Source organism: Pezoporus wallicus, unplaced genomic scaffold (assembly GCF_028554395.1).
Source record: "Pezoporus wallicus isolate ANWC-B61680 ecotype Strahan unplaced genomic scaffold, APGP_CSIRO_Pwel_v1 contig_2870, whole genome shotgun sequence".
In the NCBI taxonomy this organism is placed as follows: domain Eukaryota; kingdom Metazoa; phylum Chordata; class Aves; order Psittaciformes; family Psittacidae; genus Pezoporus; species Pezoporus wallicus.
In genome coordinates, this window is record NW_026636990.1 from 2,636,250 (window position 1) to 2,653,645 (window position 17,396).

A 17,396-nucleotide genomic window follows, 5' to 3' on the forward strand; every position below is an offset into this window, starting at 1 on the left:
ACTTGAAGCACATAAAATTCCATGTGAACACTTTCCACTGTCGAACACTGGAACAGTGTGGACACTGTGGAGAAACAGTGTGGAGTTTCCATCTGTGAAAATACTCAAAACCCAGCTGGATATGGTCCTGGGCAACCTGCTGTAGCAGACCCTGCATAAGCAGGGGGCATAGATTAGTTGATCTCAGGAGGTCCCTTCCTGCTTTTATGATTCTAACAGTGGCAGAGATGCATAATTCAAAAAAAGAAAAAAGACAAATATATAGCAGAATATATTTAATTTCACTAGCACTGACAAATACTGGCTGCTGTGAAATTTAGGATGTTTAATTTATTCAATTAAGTTCCATGTTACTGAGAATTCTGTACCTTGCTATCAATGTTACCCTGGATTCGTTGTAAAATGGCTTGAGAAATTTTTTGATTTGTTGGGCTTTAGTAAACAAGATCTTAAATTATTTCTCATGTTAACAAAACTAGGAAAATACATTACTTTTTCTCATATGAGTTGGATCAATGCCACCAAAACAGTGCCACTAAAAAAAGTTTATAAGAAATAGGACAAATTTCTAGAAAGGAATCACATCCTGAAATTAAAATGAAGGAATATTCTGTCTTGAAGAACTAAATTCCATGCAAATGCAAAACCAAACTGAAAAAGCTACACTCTGAAAACACATTGTCAAGGTAAGTAACCTGACTATTTGATGTTTACAGCTAGTGCAGCAGGAAAGAGGGACCTGCTTTCACACTGCAAATGGCTGTTAGCAATGAAAAAATTGTCTAGTGTTTAATACTTAAGAGAAACAGATACATAATACTGAAGTTTTCATGTAAACAGAAGTATGAAACATCCAGAATAAGGTGGCACCATGTAATTCAGAGAAAGACTTAAAGGCACCATTTAAGCTCGTATTTTTTCCTGTGCCCCTAGTGTTTTTAGATATTCATGAACGCTAGATATAAATGTTACTACTGTTTAAAGTCTCATGCTAATGTTTACTCCATGTATCATTTGTCTAATAAACAAAAATGATTCTAGAGGAGAATCCAGTATATTATTTCAATAAAAAATCCCACATCTGAATGGCCAATTTGACAGCTCAGAAAATTACTTCTCTGATGAATGCACTGCAGTGTTTTCACAAACATGTTTTATTTCTCTCTCATTCACATTTATTCAGTATATTAGATTATAATGGTGTAAATTCTAATAAGACTTTAATGGCAAGAATCCGGAGCAAGCATGATTTGGCATAGATTTCTCATGCAGATAATCTAAAACTTTCAGTAGCTAAACCTTCATGGCACTTGTGAGCATTACTGTTTCATATAACATGAATTATTTTATGTCTTATATAATGTTTTATACAGCATAACTTACCTTTTATATAACATAACTTATTTTATATTTAACTTTTTCCTTCTCCTATTTTTCTTGTGCTTTTCTCTTTCAGGTACTCTATTTTCCAGAGAAACAATGTTGTTATTGTCCTATTGATCTATGTATCGTAAATCAGTTTTAATGACATTTAAAATGTTCACAGTGGTTTTTGGTAATGTATCAAAGTTTCTGATAATTCTTTTGATGGCACGTGGTCAAAATATGCTTATTGTTACTGATCACAGACTAGCTCCTCCCAATTGTATTGGTATGCATTTCTTGTATCTGTCTTGCATATCCATCAGCTTCAGAGGAATTAGAAAATATAGTTGTGTCTGTGCAGTTTTAGTATTAAGGAGATGTTGGCAAATGGTATGGTGAATGTTTCTGAGACTGTTTTGCTACATGAGATAACCTTTTATTTCTAGTTTGCTTTTAATCCGTTGGTGGTTTGTAGAAACAGTATTACATGCTAATGTGGCTCTATTCAGCACACTTGATCTGCTGCTACAAAGCCAGCCAATCAGTAAATGGAGCACAGACTAATAAATAATTATAAATCCCCAAATTATGTTGGAATCATGCATGTCTAAGAAACCAAAGAGATTAAAGCAGGATCTCTTTATGTTATCCCCATCAAAAAGGGTTGCTGCAATACTTGCAATATTTTCCAAATAAAAGCTGGTAAAAATTGCAAGTTAATTTCATTTTTTCTGGCATTACAGTCAACAAGGAATGAAAACTAAATACTCTAATAATAAGATGCATGCTGTAATAATAATAAAAAAAAGGACCTGGGGCTAACAAATGCCAAATGCAACTTTAGCACTCATGTCAAAGATGATCCCCTTGCCATTTCTGACTTTTTAAATTCAAGTTTATGTAGCTAATTGGATAAGATATGGCCCAGATTTTGGCTCCATTTCAGCCTTGGCCATTTACAACACTACAACCAGTATAATAGGAATTCAGGAATACTGGCAGGACAGAGATACTGTGGGCTGACTCTTGAACATTTTCTCCATCAGAGAGTAGTAGAAGCTGAAATGGAGAAGGCAGAGCATCCTCCAGACTGTAGGCCATGAACAGCCTGTGGGCAGCTGTGCAAGGTGATCATGAAGAAGCTGTTCCTTGGTGTAAGCTACAGAGCTGTGTGGAGCATCCTACCAGGGTCATCTGTGTCTGTCACAATTCACATGGTGCAACAATATGCATTTTGGCCTTTTGCAGCATGAGATGAACTTTTGTTGTACCTCCTTACTGTAATACCTAACTGGCCAGGTATTACAGTTCTCTTCTTGGATGCAATGGTAAGATTCTCACTCACTTTGGTGGGTTTGCGGACAGTCTATGATGAGATAATGACCATCTTCAAAAGATCACCGTGGACATATGTATCTAATTTCCTATTTTAGTCTTGTGATCTTTCAGCTGTGCTGCAATTATGAAGACTGATCAATTAAAGAAATATTAAACCATTTCTTTATACAGTAAACAGCAGCTGACGCAAACTACCAAGGAGGGTTAACCATCACCATATAAATAGAAGTTCTTAGAAGAGCTAACACATGCCAAACTTCATCAAAGTCATTGGGAATTTGGGACAGAAGGAATGCTGTTTTGTGACATGCTCTGATATCCTTCAGATGCGACACCCCCCAACCCCCCCCCCCACTGGACACTGGTGCAATCACATGTCTGTAAGGAAAAACAAAAGGACAGTCACTCGTCTTTCTGGATTACTTCTGTAAATTGGCACTGAAAGATGTTTCAGAAATTAGAGCTGGAAGACTCAACTGCATGACTAAAGCCTGCGTAGTTTGGACCCTTAAGGGCATCACATAAGAGTGGTTACAGTTATACTGTTAACGCATGCTCCCACCACATGCACACATGCTGCATTGTTTAGCATTAAGGCCATGGCAACTTTTGATCTTTGCTGTACTAGTGAGTATGTTCAGGGCGATGGCACAGAACAATCTGAGCTATTAAAAAATATGCTGCACATTTCATTCTACTTGTGTGAGTGTGACTAACCATAAAATGGGCAGAAACCAGACACAGGCTCACAGATTAGTACTGTAAGACAGAAAAAAGAGTATTTTGATTGCTTGGATCCTGGGAGGTTTTTTAATTAAGTCTGAGTTTTGTGGGTTTTTTTGTTTGTGTGTTTGTTTGTTTGTTTGTTTTTCCCCAGGCATCTAAGTGTTAGGCCTGATCCTGCTCCTTAAACATCTTTGGAGTTAAATTCTGTTCATCCTATGTTTGTGGGTATCACACATTCCACCAATTTCAGTAGCATTGCATTTACTTAAACCTGCAGCAAGGAAGATCAGAATTAAAATGTAGAGGATAGGATAGGATAGGATAGGATAGGATAGGATAGGATAGGATAGGATAGGATAGGATAGGATAGGATAGGATAGGATAGGATAGGATAGGACAGGATAGCATAAGATAGGACATGTCAAGACAGGACAGGATGGATAGGGTAGGATAGGATAGGATAGGATAGGATAGGATAGGATAGGATAGGATAGGATAGGATAGGATAGGATAGGGCAGGATAGGATAGGATAGGATAGCATGAGATAGGACAGGACAGGATAAGATATGACAGGACGGGATAGGATAGGATAAGATAGGATAGGATAGCATAGGATAGGACAAGGACAGGATAAGTTATGACAGGATAGGATAGGACAAGGACAGGATAAGTTATGACAGGATAGGATAGGATAGGACAAGGACAGGATAAGTTATGACAGGATAGGATAGGATAGGATAGGATAGGATAGGATAGGATAGGATAGGATAGGATAGGATAGGATAGGATAGGATAGGATAGGGCAGGATAGGATAGGATAGGATAGGATAAGATAGGATAGGATAGGATAGGATAGGATAGGGCAGGATAGGGCAGGATAGGATAGGGCAGGATAGGATAGGGCAGGATAGGATAGGGCAGGATAGGATAGGGCAGGATAGGATAGGGCAGGATAGGACAGGACAAAATATTTCGGCTGGAAAATTTTGAACTCACCCATTTCATGATCACTGTGGCCAAGACAGCCACCTACCATCACATTTCTCACAAGCCCTTCTCTACTCACAAATACCAGAATATAATACCAGAATAATTGACATAGTTCCATGTTAAAAAACATAGGAACAAAGTGTTGCCCTGGTAGACCAACAAGAGGTCGTGGGTCAGTTGCAATTGTTCTAAGCAGTTGTTCTGATCTCTAAGTGACAACGAAATCTGGTGCTATTGGACTGTATGGACATCTATGGGTAAGAACAGTGTCAGCAAACATTGATGGGAAAAGTGCATGTCCTGCAAGGAACCACAAGAAAAAATCTAGTTCTAAAAATATCTTCCTTCTTTTTATGGAAAAAGTATTATGAAATGCATACAAAGTTTAAAAGAGTCATAACCAGGGAGAGGATGGTGGAAGTAGGAACAAGGTCTGTGAAACATCTCTTGCTTTGCCGCGCCTTCTCTTTGTTTTGGAGGCTTCTTATCAGCTGGATCTTCTTTGTAAGGTCACAGCTAGCCTCCTGTGTTCTCTGCTTTCTGCAGTAATGCTCATGTTAAGTGTTTCTGCAGCAAGGCAGGGAGTGTTTTTACCCCAGTGGAACATTTTTACCTGAGAGGGCATAAACAAGAACCCTAACATGGGCTCAGTTTAGTGACTGGACCCTCTCAGGCACATGGCAAGTCATGGTGTAGAAATTTACTCCACACTGTGATGATGGTTCTGCTTTTGGCTTTGCCACTGGGGTCTTGCGTAAGTTGGGACGAGTTATTTCATCTTTTTATGCCTTCCTTTCCCAGTTCATTGGAGCAGGGTGAAGGGAACAAAGTTGAGCTCCAGTGATAAAAAATACCAAGTGTGAAGTTCTGAAATTATTGTCATTTGAGGCTTTATTAGTAAAGTTACTCTTATTCAGAAAAATCTTGGGATTCTGTTGCTACTGACCATGGGTGGTGTGTGCACAACACACTTCATGCACCTATTTGTTCATAAAAATTAAAAATTCCTTCATGCAATCACATTTAATTGAAAATTTGAGACCTTTTTTCAATAATGCTTCTTATGAACACTCACGGAAAGCACTTTCAGAATATCTAAATATATCTACAGAGAATTTTTTTATAAAAACAGAGCATACATGTACATTTCAGTATACACACCCAAGCGTGACTGCTACTTCTAGTCTCTACAGTTTGAAAAGGTTATTTCCTGGTTCAGTGCAATGTGCTATTTTTCTTTAAATGAAACTTTAATCCACATTTTAATTTCCTATTTAGAGGCTTCTAATGTATATAAACAGAGATCTGATGTGTAGCATGTATGACATCAGAAACAACACCTAATCAGCCAATCTTTTCTTTTGTTTGTCAAAAAAGACATGCGATGCCTTTCTTTGTTTTGCATCTTTACAAACTTGTGATGGATATTTTTTCCTGTGTGCCTCTGTGGTGCTTGTACATACCTATATAAAAACGATGGGTTAAAACTGACTCCCTGACTCCCAAATATGACTCCCAACGTGGCTTCCCAAGATATTACTTTTGCCTTAAAATAGCATGGATAGTGAGGAATTCCCCTAGAGTATTCCAAGAGAAAATCTGATTTTTCAGCTTAGGAGAAATGCCTGCTAATTCTAAACTACTATTTTCATTTTCCTATAACAGAAATGCACATTTTCCCCAACCATAAAATTTTCTCGTAATAGAAATGAGCCAGTCCCCAAGGGTGTGGTTATCAAAAGGTAATCTCACCCCAATCTGATTAAAGGCATAAGGCTCATGCCTCAAAGTGCTCCAGGGTGTGATTATTTTATGATAACCATACCCTGTATCATGTCATATTGATTAACTAATAAAGCTTTGGCATTATTATTCAGAGGAGGAACTAAGATATCAACAAGAGATCTGATTCTGGAAAGGGAAAGGTCCTTTGAAGCTTTCCAAATAACCTCTCTTGTTCTGATTATAGCATTTGTGAAATTATGGGGTCACCAGATACCAGTTTTTGTTTCTTATTGGTGATTATATCAATGGTGTATTAAAACTGAACCATACCCAGATATATACTTATGTGAAGACACATTTACACTGAACTATTTGCTTTGCATTTATATTGCAGATTTAAGTTACACAGCAGAATAGAATTACCTTCTCTGGAGGGGATTTGTAGCCCAGAGACTAACAGTGCTCTTCATTCAGGGCTGCTCTAAATTTTGTGTATGGTTATGGTGTGGAAGGATCTTTGTTCTGCCAGGGGATTGCTCCCTCTGTGCCCACATGTTGTACACAGAAAGGGGTGATAAAACCAGCCCTTGTTCCCCTGAGTCTCTCAGTCTGAGTCATCCAGGGCTCCAGGCTTAATACAGCTGTTTATCCCTTAAATCTCCTAAACAGTAGCACAAAGTGGCCTTAAACCAGTGCTGGAGCTTTAACTGAAAAGCCACCTCCCCCTTCTCTGTAGTGCAGCTTGTTCTGGGCAAAAAAGTATTACCTAATGATATGGGATTTGCTTGAACAGGAAATCTGAAGGCTAATGTCACAGCCAGCACATTCCGATCTCCCCTTGTATCAATTATTTCACTGACTTCAGTGAAGCAAACCCAGGATAACAGATACATCTAAGAAGAAAATATGGCTGGTGTATGCAAAAAGAGCCTCACTAGGAATGACCTTGCAGTGCAGCTTCTATGTACTGGTGGCAAAGAAGGCAATATGCCCCCACTGTTCATAGTTAGATGCTTCTTTTGAAACAAAAGGCAATATTTACATCCGTATTGCAATCCCGTCTTTAGATGAAAATGTAAAATGATGACACATTTGATAAAACCTCTCATGTAGGGATGTGCAGCTCACACCTAACAAAGAGGTCATTATATGGCAGAGCAACCCACACCACAGTAATCCACTATAATGAATTCTTTGGCAGATTTGCTGTGTGTGTTGTGTTGCCATCCACTGTTAATGGAGAATGTCAATTTCTATAACTAGCTGGAGCTAGCTGGAGAGTTGCCATCCTGCCCTTTTATGCTGCAAGGCAGAAATAGCTTGCTGCTCCTGCTGCCAGCACAGCTCCCTTTCAGCTAGTCACAGAGAGAATGTGAGTATAGATCAGGCCCTGGAAACCACTGGCATTTGCATTATCATGTTACCTACAACATCCTGAAGCAGGTTCACATGACTAATAGCCAAAAACATTGTTTTCCTTCAGCTTCTTGCAGATGCTTCCACCACTATGGCAAGTGCTGCCATTTTGAATCAGGAATTGCTAAAACCTTTGGAAGAGGGAAGGTGTTAAGAATGCAACCTTCCTCTACCCAAAATTTACTTCAGATTGTGAGTGATGTTATCCTAGGGAATGCACCCATTAAAGGAAAGATAAATCACCCTCTGAAGATTCTGTCTCTCACCGTTGGCAACAAGGAAAGAGTGAAGATTACTAGTTTGGATGGGATATCTAGGTTTCATACATCCAGGTGATATAAGGGGATTTCTGCCTTTATTATAACCAAGCCTTGGGTTATTGATGTGCAGTCTTTGCTGTTGCACCTCCTTTCCTGATTCGCATAGTTAATGCTGCTTTGCCAGGCAGCATGCCGTGGAGCTCTGCACACTTCAGATTTAGTGCCAAATGTCAGGCTTACTCTCAAGTCTTGTCTTTCTCTGCACAATGGTTCTCCTGAAGAGAAACAGCTCCTAATAAAGACACACCCTACTGAGGAACTCTTCCCCTTCAATGGCACCTCTGTGTTTCATTGTTAGTTACTATGATCAGAGTTCATCCTGAGTCATAACACATATTCTTCTTGTCTTGAATAGTTTACAATCCAGGTGACAGAAAGGGGAAAGGCAGAGCAGATTTAGAGGCCTAGAAAAGAAAATGCAGTCGTAAAGTGATCTTTTTGTATACGTCAAGGTGTTTTACCACTTTCTCTCAATTCCCTATGACAATTACAACTTTGTTTTTCTGTGGTGTTCGTAAAGGACTTTTGAAAAATTGTGTCTGGGCTTGTCCATACTTTTGTAGTGGAAAATGTCATGTTCTTGAGGTGTTATCCTATGTAACATGAGCTTAATTTGTAGTAGTCCCAAAGCTCTTTTGAAATTTAAGAACTGGTCATCTGTTTCCAACAGAATTAGTTCTCATGCAGAAAGCTTTTGGTCAAATATATAATCTGTACTACTTCAAAATCTGAGGCATATCGTTATGAATGAACTAAAAAAAAAAAATGTCTTGGGGCACTCACTGTCAAATTCAGCCTTACATTCAATATCTGGGCCTTTTTTTCCTTGCCGCCTGTGTATAACACACAGGCCAACAGCAGATGCTGTGAGGATGTCCATTTGTCTTCCTTTCTCTGCATACGATTTCTTTCCCCCTCCTGCCACAGCGAGGCCCTCCATGTGTGAGCAGTGAGGAGTCCAGAGTTAAGACTCTTACGTAGCTACTAGAAGAGGGCTTATTCCAGCCCCCTTCATTGCCAGCATAGATCATCAGCAACAAAAACTATAATTTCAATGAGACAAGGGTATAACATCTGAACCATGGTGGTGCCCTAGGACAAGACATTCTACGTTATCCTGGTCTTCTGGAAGATGAGACTGCCCATGGCAGGGGGTTGGAACTAGGTGACCTTTAAGGTCCTTTCCAGCCCTAACTATTCTATGATTCCGTGTGATGTGTATGTACAATTTTCAAAAAGTGGTAATACCACATTTTAAACCTCGAATTTCCATGACTTCTTGATCCACTTTCCTCAAGTCTCAGCAATATTTTAGGCATCTTGGTAGAGCAGAACATACAACCAGACTTCAATTTTCTGCATACTAATTTTTAAAAATTAAGTGTTTAATTAAATCTTTGTATAAAATAAAGATGTAAAGGATGTAGTATCTGGAAAATACTACTCCAAGAATTCACAGAAGACAGCTTGAAGCCCATTTAAATGTAACAGCATGCAGTTAATCATGAAGGAGGATTAAATGTTTGTTTGCTAATTTGTTTAGTGTTTTTGTTGGTGTTACCCTAGGTGATGCACTGGGTTTGGTATATGGCTACAGTGAAAGAAGTACTGCTGTAATGAAGGGTTAAATGTCAGTATCTTCACTATTCCCAAATGGTGCCTTATTCCACAGATAGTTTTACCGATTCAGTAGGAAAACTTGCACAGCAAAATATTCTTCAGGACCAGAAAAGGAATAGAGCCTGGTCCTGTGCCATTTGGAACAGTTTTGTCCACTGGAAGTTGGAGAATAATTTTAAAAAGTACAGGTGTTATTTTCATCCCTGCACAGGAAATGCAGCTACCGAACTCAGAATATGAAAAGGCAACCCATGGAGTTAAGCGTGATGCCTGAAAGTAGTAATGAAAGAGAAATAATACTTTAAATGCTGTACAGTGCTATTTTAAGCAGAAGTTTTGGCAGATATTAAATTTTTGTAAAGACTACCAAAGTGCTGTTATTGTTGGATAAAAATAACAGCTGCAAGGGAGGCTGAAATTCTTTCTGAGATAACAAAGAACAAAGGAAAGGCTTTACATCAGGATTTGTGTCAACTTTAACAGCTAAATTGTGCTCTCAGCTCAGTAGGCAGGATTGCTACTGAAGGCATTGTGTGACCATGTTAGGCCATGCCCAAGGGGAGAATTTGGCCAAACCTATGACCAAATGCAGGGCTGAGGGCCAACAGCCAGTGAATGAATTGTCCTTTCATTGAAGCCCTCCAGAAAGTGAAGAGGTTCATCTCTAAGTCTGTGTGCTCTGGCAGAAAGGGGAGCAGGAGGGATTTAAGCCATGTCAGTCCTCTACCCTGGTTGATAGCACAGCCCAGCAAACTCCTGTGCACAAACGAGGAGCACAAACTCCTGCAGCACAAAACTAATACCTACACTTGTGAAGAAGTGGAATACACCTAAATGCCATTTTTAGAGTGCAAGATTGGTTGTGCTACTGCTCAGAAAGTAAGTAACACTCCTAACCGAAGTCTTTTGCTTTCAGGTCTAGCACCAAATTAAAGTCCCTAGTCCCCTAAGCCAGAAATGGGCTTTTGTGTAAGATGTGTATCAGTCTGGAAGGTTTATTCTGTGCAAATCAAAGAATAACAGGATAAAGCAGTTTGCTTATTCCTGAATAAGTTAGTCCATGTGACCTGAAGGGGTTATTATCTTGCAGACTTTGGTTTACGGCTTGGAAAGATCATATGCTTTTCTAAGTCTTTAACACCCCTTTTTAACATGTAGGACTGGCTCTTCACATTTTGGTAGTGCAACAGGGGATTAAAAGTGTAGATGTGAAGGCTCTAATAATGTATTTTTTTTAATTACTGGAGTACACATTTCATTTCACTGCAAAAACAAAAGGCAGAAAGGACTTGTACGTACAATACCTCATATTCTGCCCTTGAATGGTGGCTCTGGGTCACACCATCACAGAGGCAGTGACCAATCAAGTACCAACTTTATGGTGTGATAAGCTGAAGCAGAAGGCTACAACTCCCATCAGACACAGTCAGTGCCAGGCAGCTGCTAGAGAGTCACCAAAGTCCTCAATATCAAACTTCTTTGGGACCCAGACGTGAGCCTGTGCGGTATGGTTCTCTTGAAAACATGTTTTCTCATTTTGGAAACTGATATAATTTAAATTTGCTTCCAGCTATTGTGAATGTACAATGGCTTTACTTGATTTAAAACCTTTTCTCCATTTGGGAGGGAAGGACAGAACAGGGTAGCTTCATGTCAGATCTGTTCCAACTCCGTGGGTGATTTACAAGTTGTATTTTAAGCACAGCCTCATGTTTTTGCGGCTTTTGCCCTGAGCTGGGCAATATGGACCCCTGCAAGATATACATCCAAGCATGTAAGTAGGTAAGTAAGTAAAACAAATAAATCACAGATAAATGTTACTGCTGAGCAAGTACCAAAACACATCAAAAGACAGAGTAAAAGGAATGAGATTCACAGTTTGAATATGAAAGAGCCAGGCTAGCCCTAACACCTTGTCTCTTCACACCTAAACCATTCTGATTAGCAATGACTCCTTAAGGGAGTCCTGCCCTATGGATCTTGTTGTAAAACTGGAGTCTTTTTCCTCTTCTTTAGAAAGGTGTGGACTGAATACCCAGTGTGCTGCAGACTGGAAACTAGCAGGCCATAATCTGAGGCAGCCTAGAAAGAGATGTCCTGTTACCAGCTGAATGTATGTGAACAGGGTTTCTGTTTCTCTTTTTATGAGGCTCTTCAGTGGCTTTGGTCTATAGCCAAAAAGGAGATTTGGCCACTATAATGCTGAAGGTCATAGTTCCTGAGTTGTAGGCACCCAATGGCATTTATAACATCCAAATCTGATCCATGGGTATGCTGGAAATTTGGCACCTTGGAATGGGATTTGTGGAAGGCAGCTGAGTGGGGAGCTGCCAAAGCTGGGCAATAGTGCTGCCAGGGAGGGAAGGATATGTTTTAAACTGTATCCTTCACTGAGAATTGATAGGCTACTGTGGGGTGACACAAGATGCCATTTCCGAATCCCTCTGCTGAACCTTCTCCTTTCTCTGAAGGAGCAGAGAACATGTTGGGTTGTGAGAAAGCCCACGTTGCCCTGGTGCTCCGAAGACCATTGTAAGTCTCACTGAATGTCAGCTTGTCTCCATCAAGCTGTTTTCTTTCGTGATGTTTGCAGAGGTCTGAATAAGCCAAGCTGCAGATGTGCAATGAGTGTTGCCTGACAAGAGGTCCATTACTGCCTTTTTTCTTGTACCCCCTTCTGTGCCTGTTTACTATCTCTTCAGCATAAGGAGGACATGGAGCTGTTGGAGCAAGTCCAGAAGAGCAGAAACTAGGACTATTAGTGGTGAACTTTTTGCACTCAGTTTGTTGTTAAGGGATTACTTGCTGACTACCACCACAGATAAGTAATTTGGAAATCTGGACTGGTGGACAATTTCAAAGAGTTTATATGCTGCACACTATTTATAAGTGGCCAGCCACCTTTACATCTGAGCAATACCTTGTTGTCTACTTCAACAGCAGGGAGTGGAAGAGAGAAACCTTTGAGAGTGTTCCCCTGGGTTGTCATGGGCTTTATGATATCTGGGATAGACTTTGATTAAGAAGTTACCATGATACAGGATGGGAATAGTGCATTAGTTATCTTCTGTGGTAACAAAACTGCTGCTAATCAACTGGCAGATCTATAATAGGTGGTTTGACCTGTTTTGCTGCTAAATAAATATTTGGCTTCAGATGGTAGCTAACATTTAAAAAAGAAACAAATCAACATTAACATTGTAGAACAGCTGGGGGATGGTATCCAAAGGAAACACTCCTGCCCATGTATACTTTTATCTATGATGTATTGAACTCACCTCATTTTTGTCACCTGAAGGTTAGACACCCGGTTGTCTAGACTCCCTCTCTAGTCTGTGGAGAAAGTGCTGGATGGGATGAATCACCTGCCAGAGGTGCTGTCTTTAGATACCTGTCTCAGATGGCATGAATGAACCTCTGGGAGTGCCTGTTTCTCTCCTTTGTCTACAGGTGGAGGCTTGTGACTACCCCAGCTAAAAGCCTAACTTTTAAATACAAGTAGCTGAATAAGCGCAATCCCACCTTCCATCTGCTCTCTTTCACTGGAAATTGAAAAGCTTTGTAAGTCAGGAGTTGTCTTCTATGCTATGGGTACCACTATATTACCCCGCACGTGCCAGCTTATTGCAATCACAGAGCCCGGGCAGGGAACGGAGGTCCTGGACTGATGAGACACCTCATATCCGGTAAGAATCAGTGGGAAGTGCCAGGGCTCCTACATTTGGGGGTGACCAGCACCTCCTGGCGTCACAGGGCTCAGGGCAGGATAAGCAGGGGTTCTGCAGGTAACTTGTGGCTGTTGTGCCAAGTATATATCTGCATGTGCCACGAGAGCTGAGCGAGTTAGAAGAACACTTGTCAAATTAGCCTAGGGAGTAGGACATACATTTCCATGTGCAAATAGTGAGACAGACATGGACATGTTTTTTTCATAGGAAGGTGTAGTGGTTTAAGCCCAGCCAGTAACTCAGAACCAGGCAGCCTCTTGCTCACGCAGCCTCTTGCTCACACAGCCTGCTGAGTTCATCCAGTCCCTGATGTCAGGCTCCATCTCTTGTAACAGGAGAAGACGGTGTGCAGTGTTGGATTGCTGCCTGCTGATGACACCATGGAACTCGTCCGGTCACTGCCGAGCTTGTCTGGTTTTGTCAAAGTTCATTCTTTGCTGCGATGATGGTCGGAGGGAAGCCAGGGCCAGTCACTGGTGACCTGAAGACATCTGGCTGGTGGGCTATAAAAGTGCTACATAGCAGGCAACAACATACAGCAGAGTTCGTTTGCTGTTTTCCCCCAAAATCAAATCCCCTTGAGGTACACACTGGACTTCACCATCTTCCCACATAACTCACCAAGGATATCCAGGTGCCTGAGCAAAAGCAATCCCATGAGTGGGTTTTCCTTTACCTGAAGCAGGAATAACCCAGACTGTCTTCCCCAGCAAATTCTTTCTGTTCACCACAGGATCTTTATCCTCTTCTACAGTATGTGAAAGTTCTGACTGGGCTGGGCCAACCCTGTTGGCAGATCCTCTGGTGTTGACCAACCAGGTGGCCTTTGGTAAATGTGTATCCCAATGCTTGAAAGTTCCCCCACCCATTGCTCTCAGTGTAGTTTTTAACAGCCCATTGTACCGTTCGATTTTCCCAGAGGCTGGTGCATGGCTGTTCCAGAAATGAGCCCCATTGTCTGACTCAGTTCTCTCTGGGGTGCCGTGTCACCACAAGATTTGTTTCTCAAGGTCCAGAATAGTGTTCCGGGCAGTGGCCTGGGGCACAGTGTAAGTTTCCAGCCATCCAGTGGTTGCTTCCACCATGGTAAGCACATGGTGAGCAGTTGTATTCTCTTCCCTTGTTATTTCCCTTATCATTATTACTATTGATAGTAGCAGTAGTGGTTTATGTTATACCTTAGTCACTGGACTGTTCTTATCTCAGCCCATGGGTGTTACATTCTTTCAATTCTCCTGCCCATCCCTCTGGGAGCAGGGGGAGGAAGAAAGGCGAGAGTGTCCCAGAGACTGGACAGTCATGAGTGGCACGGTGTGTGGGATACGATGGGCAAGTATCAAGGCCAGTGGGCCCCTCCAGTGCTTTGGAACCTCACCACTGAACAAGTGCAACATCCAGAAAACTTAGTAAAACACTTAAATGAGGTGTGTCATCGTCCTGGTCATACCAGAGAGGGACAAATCATGGCAACGTGCTGGGGATTGTCCTGTGCTTACAGAGACCTGTCCAACACTGTCCAGCACCTTCAAAGGGAAAAAGATGTCTCTGGATCTGATGGCAAAGCAACAGGCAATGCAGCTACTCCAGCTCCAAGTACAGCAACTACACCAACTCCAGTGACAAGCACAGCAGCTACTCAAACCCTGACAGCACAGCTGCTGGTGCTACTCAAACCCCAAGCACAGGGGCCGCACCAACCCTGACAACAGGTACTGCAGCCACTCCAACCACAGTGATAATCACTGCAGCAAAATCAGAAGTCCAGTTTGTGCCAATATCGGTTGCCCCTGTACGCAAGGGGAAAAGCAAACGAAAGGCACAAAAAGCAACCCGTACAGTGAAGAAAGATGAAGAACCAATGCACTTACTTCACATGACAGCATCTGAACAAGAGTTATTATATGCGTCAGAGGAAGAGGAAATAAAAGAGGTGACTTCTCGACCCTGTACCTCAGCTGAGCTATGGAACATGCAAAAAGATTTCACCCATCACCCAGGGGAGCACATCATCACATGGTTGCTCTGATGCTGGGACAACGGGGCCGATGGTCACGATCTAGAAGGCAGGGAAGCCAAGCAGCTGGGATCAGTTGCTAGGGAAGGGGGAATTGACAAAGCAATTGCAAAAGAGAAACAGTCCCTCAGCCTTTGGAGGCGGCTCTTGGCAGCTGTGAAAGAAAGGTTTCCTCCATACAAGGACGATGTTAGGAGTCTTTCATCCAACTGGACCACAACACAGAAAGCCTTCAGCAACCTTCAGCAACCCCACAACAGAAGGATCCTCCAAGAGACCTGGCAAGATAGACAGCTGCCTGTAAACTGTCATGGTTTAAGTCCAGCCAGTAACTCAGAACAACACAGCTGATCACTCACTCTCACCTTTCTTCCTCCCCCTGCTCCCAGAGGGATGGGCAGGAGAATTGAAAGAAAGTAACACCCATGGGCTGAGATAAAAAGTCCAGTAACTACAGTATAACACAAACCACTGCTGCTACCACCAATAATAACAATGATAAGGGAAATAACAAGGGAAGAGAATACCCAGCCCAACCCCAGCCATGATCTGGCCCTTTCAGGTAACTGCCCCCAGTTTATACACTGGGCATGACGTGCTGTGGTATGCAATACCTCCTTGGCTAGTTTGGGTCAGGTGTCCTGTCTCTGCTTCCTCCCAGCTTCCCCTCCTCCCTGGCAGAGCATGAGACTCAGAAAGTCCTTGGTCAGAGTAATCATTACTGAGCAACAACTAAAAACATCGCTTTTATCAGTGCTGTTCCCGGGCTGAAAGTCAAAAACACAGCACTGCACCAGCTACTAAGAAGGAGAAAAATGACTGCTACTGCTGAACTCAGGACAGAAGGAAAGACCAGATGTAACTGCAGCTACATACCCCCTTGAGATCTCCTCCTTTATCCTGAGTAATTCCAGCTGCAGTGGACTTCTAACTTGGGTTCTCTGCAGGAAGTGTGGCTGCCTCTTGCTTCTGTCAATAAATCAAAAGTCATTCAAGTTGCTCACGTCATGTGCTCCATGCATTAACAATCAGTTATAGGTAAGCTAAGACAATTGACTGCCAAATTTCAATTTTCTTAGTAATAAATTTAGTAAACAGCATTGTGAACCTCACCACCTGCCAAACCCTGCTTGGGAAAGCAGATAAAAACCAAATATATTATCACGCCACCTTAGCTAGCTCGTACCACAAACTTCTTTCTCTCCACTTGTCTGCCACTCAGACATTTAGACAGGCTGTCATTATCAACCACCCGCTGCCCCAGCTTTGCCCCAATTTTTTTAAGCCCTACAGCACTGTCATTTGATGTGTCTGGTGAGAGAATTAAAGGAGATGAAGACTGAGGATACCACTCCCTTAGGTAATGATATATTCTGATTCCCTCCAGCTATCTTCTTGACAACTCAGTTCTCCTCTTCCAGGCCTTACTCCCTTCTTCCACAGACTGAAGAATAATTAAAGCTCCTCCACATAAGGCATGGCTCCATTCAACATTCAGCTTAGACTCTGTTAAAAAATGCTTGTGACACATTGGGTGTATTCTGTGCCATAGCAATAAGTTAGTTGGCATGCAATCGCCAGCAGGAAAAACAGACAAAAATACTTGACATGAGAAGCCCAGGAAGGAAAGGAGACAAACACTGAAGTTTTATGTACTTTTGAAACACAGCCTTAAATAAGTCCTCATCAATTTAAACAACAAATGCTAGACTTTGAAATTATTATGCAGGTACCATCCTGAATGCATTCAGCAGGGCTAAAACCATTGAAAAACCTCATGATCCATCAGGTATGCAAGAAGCCTTAGGATGAGATAGGACATACAGTTATTTTGGAAATCCACCAGTCCTACAAGTCAGGAGAGCTGCACCTTGGAGGCCAGCATGAGTAAGACAAATATCCTTGATCCCAATTGTTTTGGAGGAGACCTTTAATTAAATGAAACAGTCACTTCAGGTCACCTAATAATGAGACTTTGTGGAGAAAGCTTCTAGAATAAGCAGTTTAAATACCATCAGGGTGTAAAAATTCACATGTTGGCATGATCCTGGAAATGGTCAATCTCAGAACTTGTTCCTATCAGCAGCAGCACTGCTTGTCTCTGATGTAATTAGTCACATGTTTAGATGCCACATTTGGCAGTGTGAAACTTC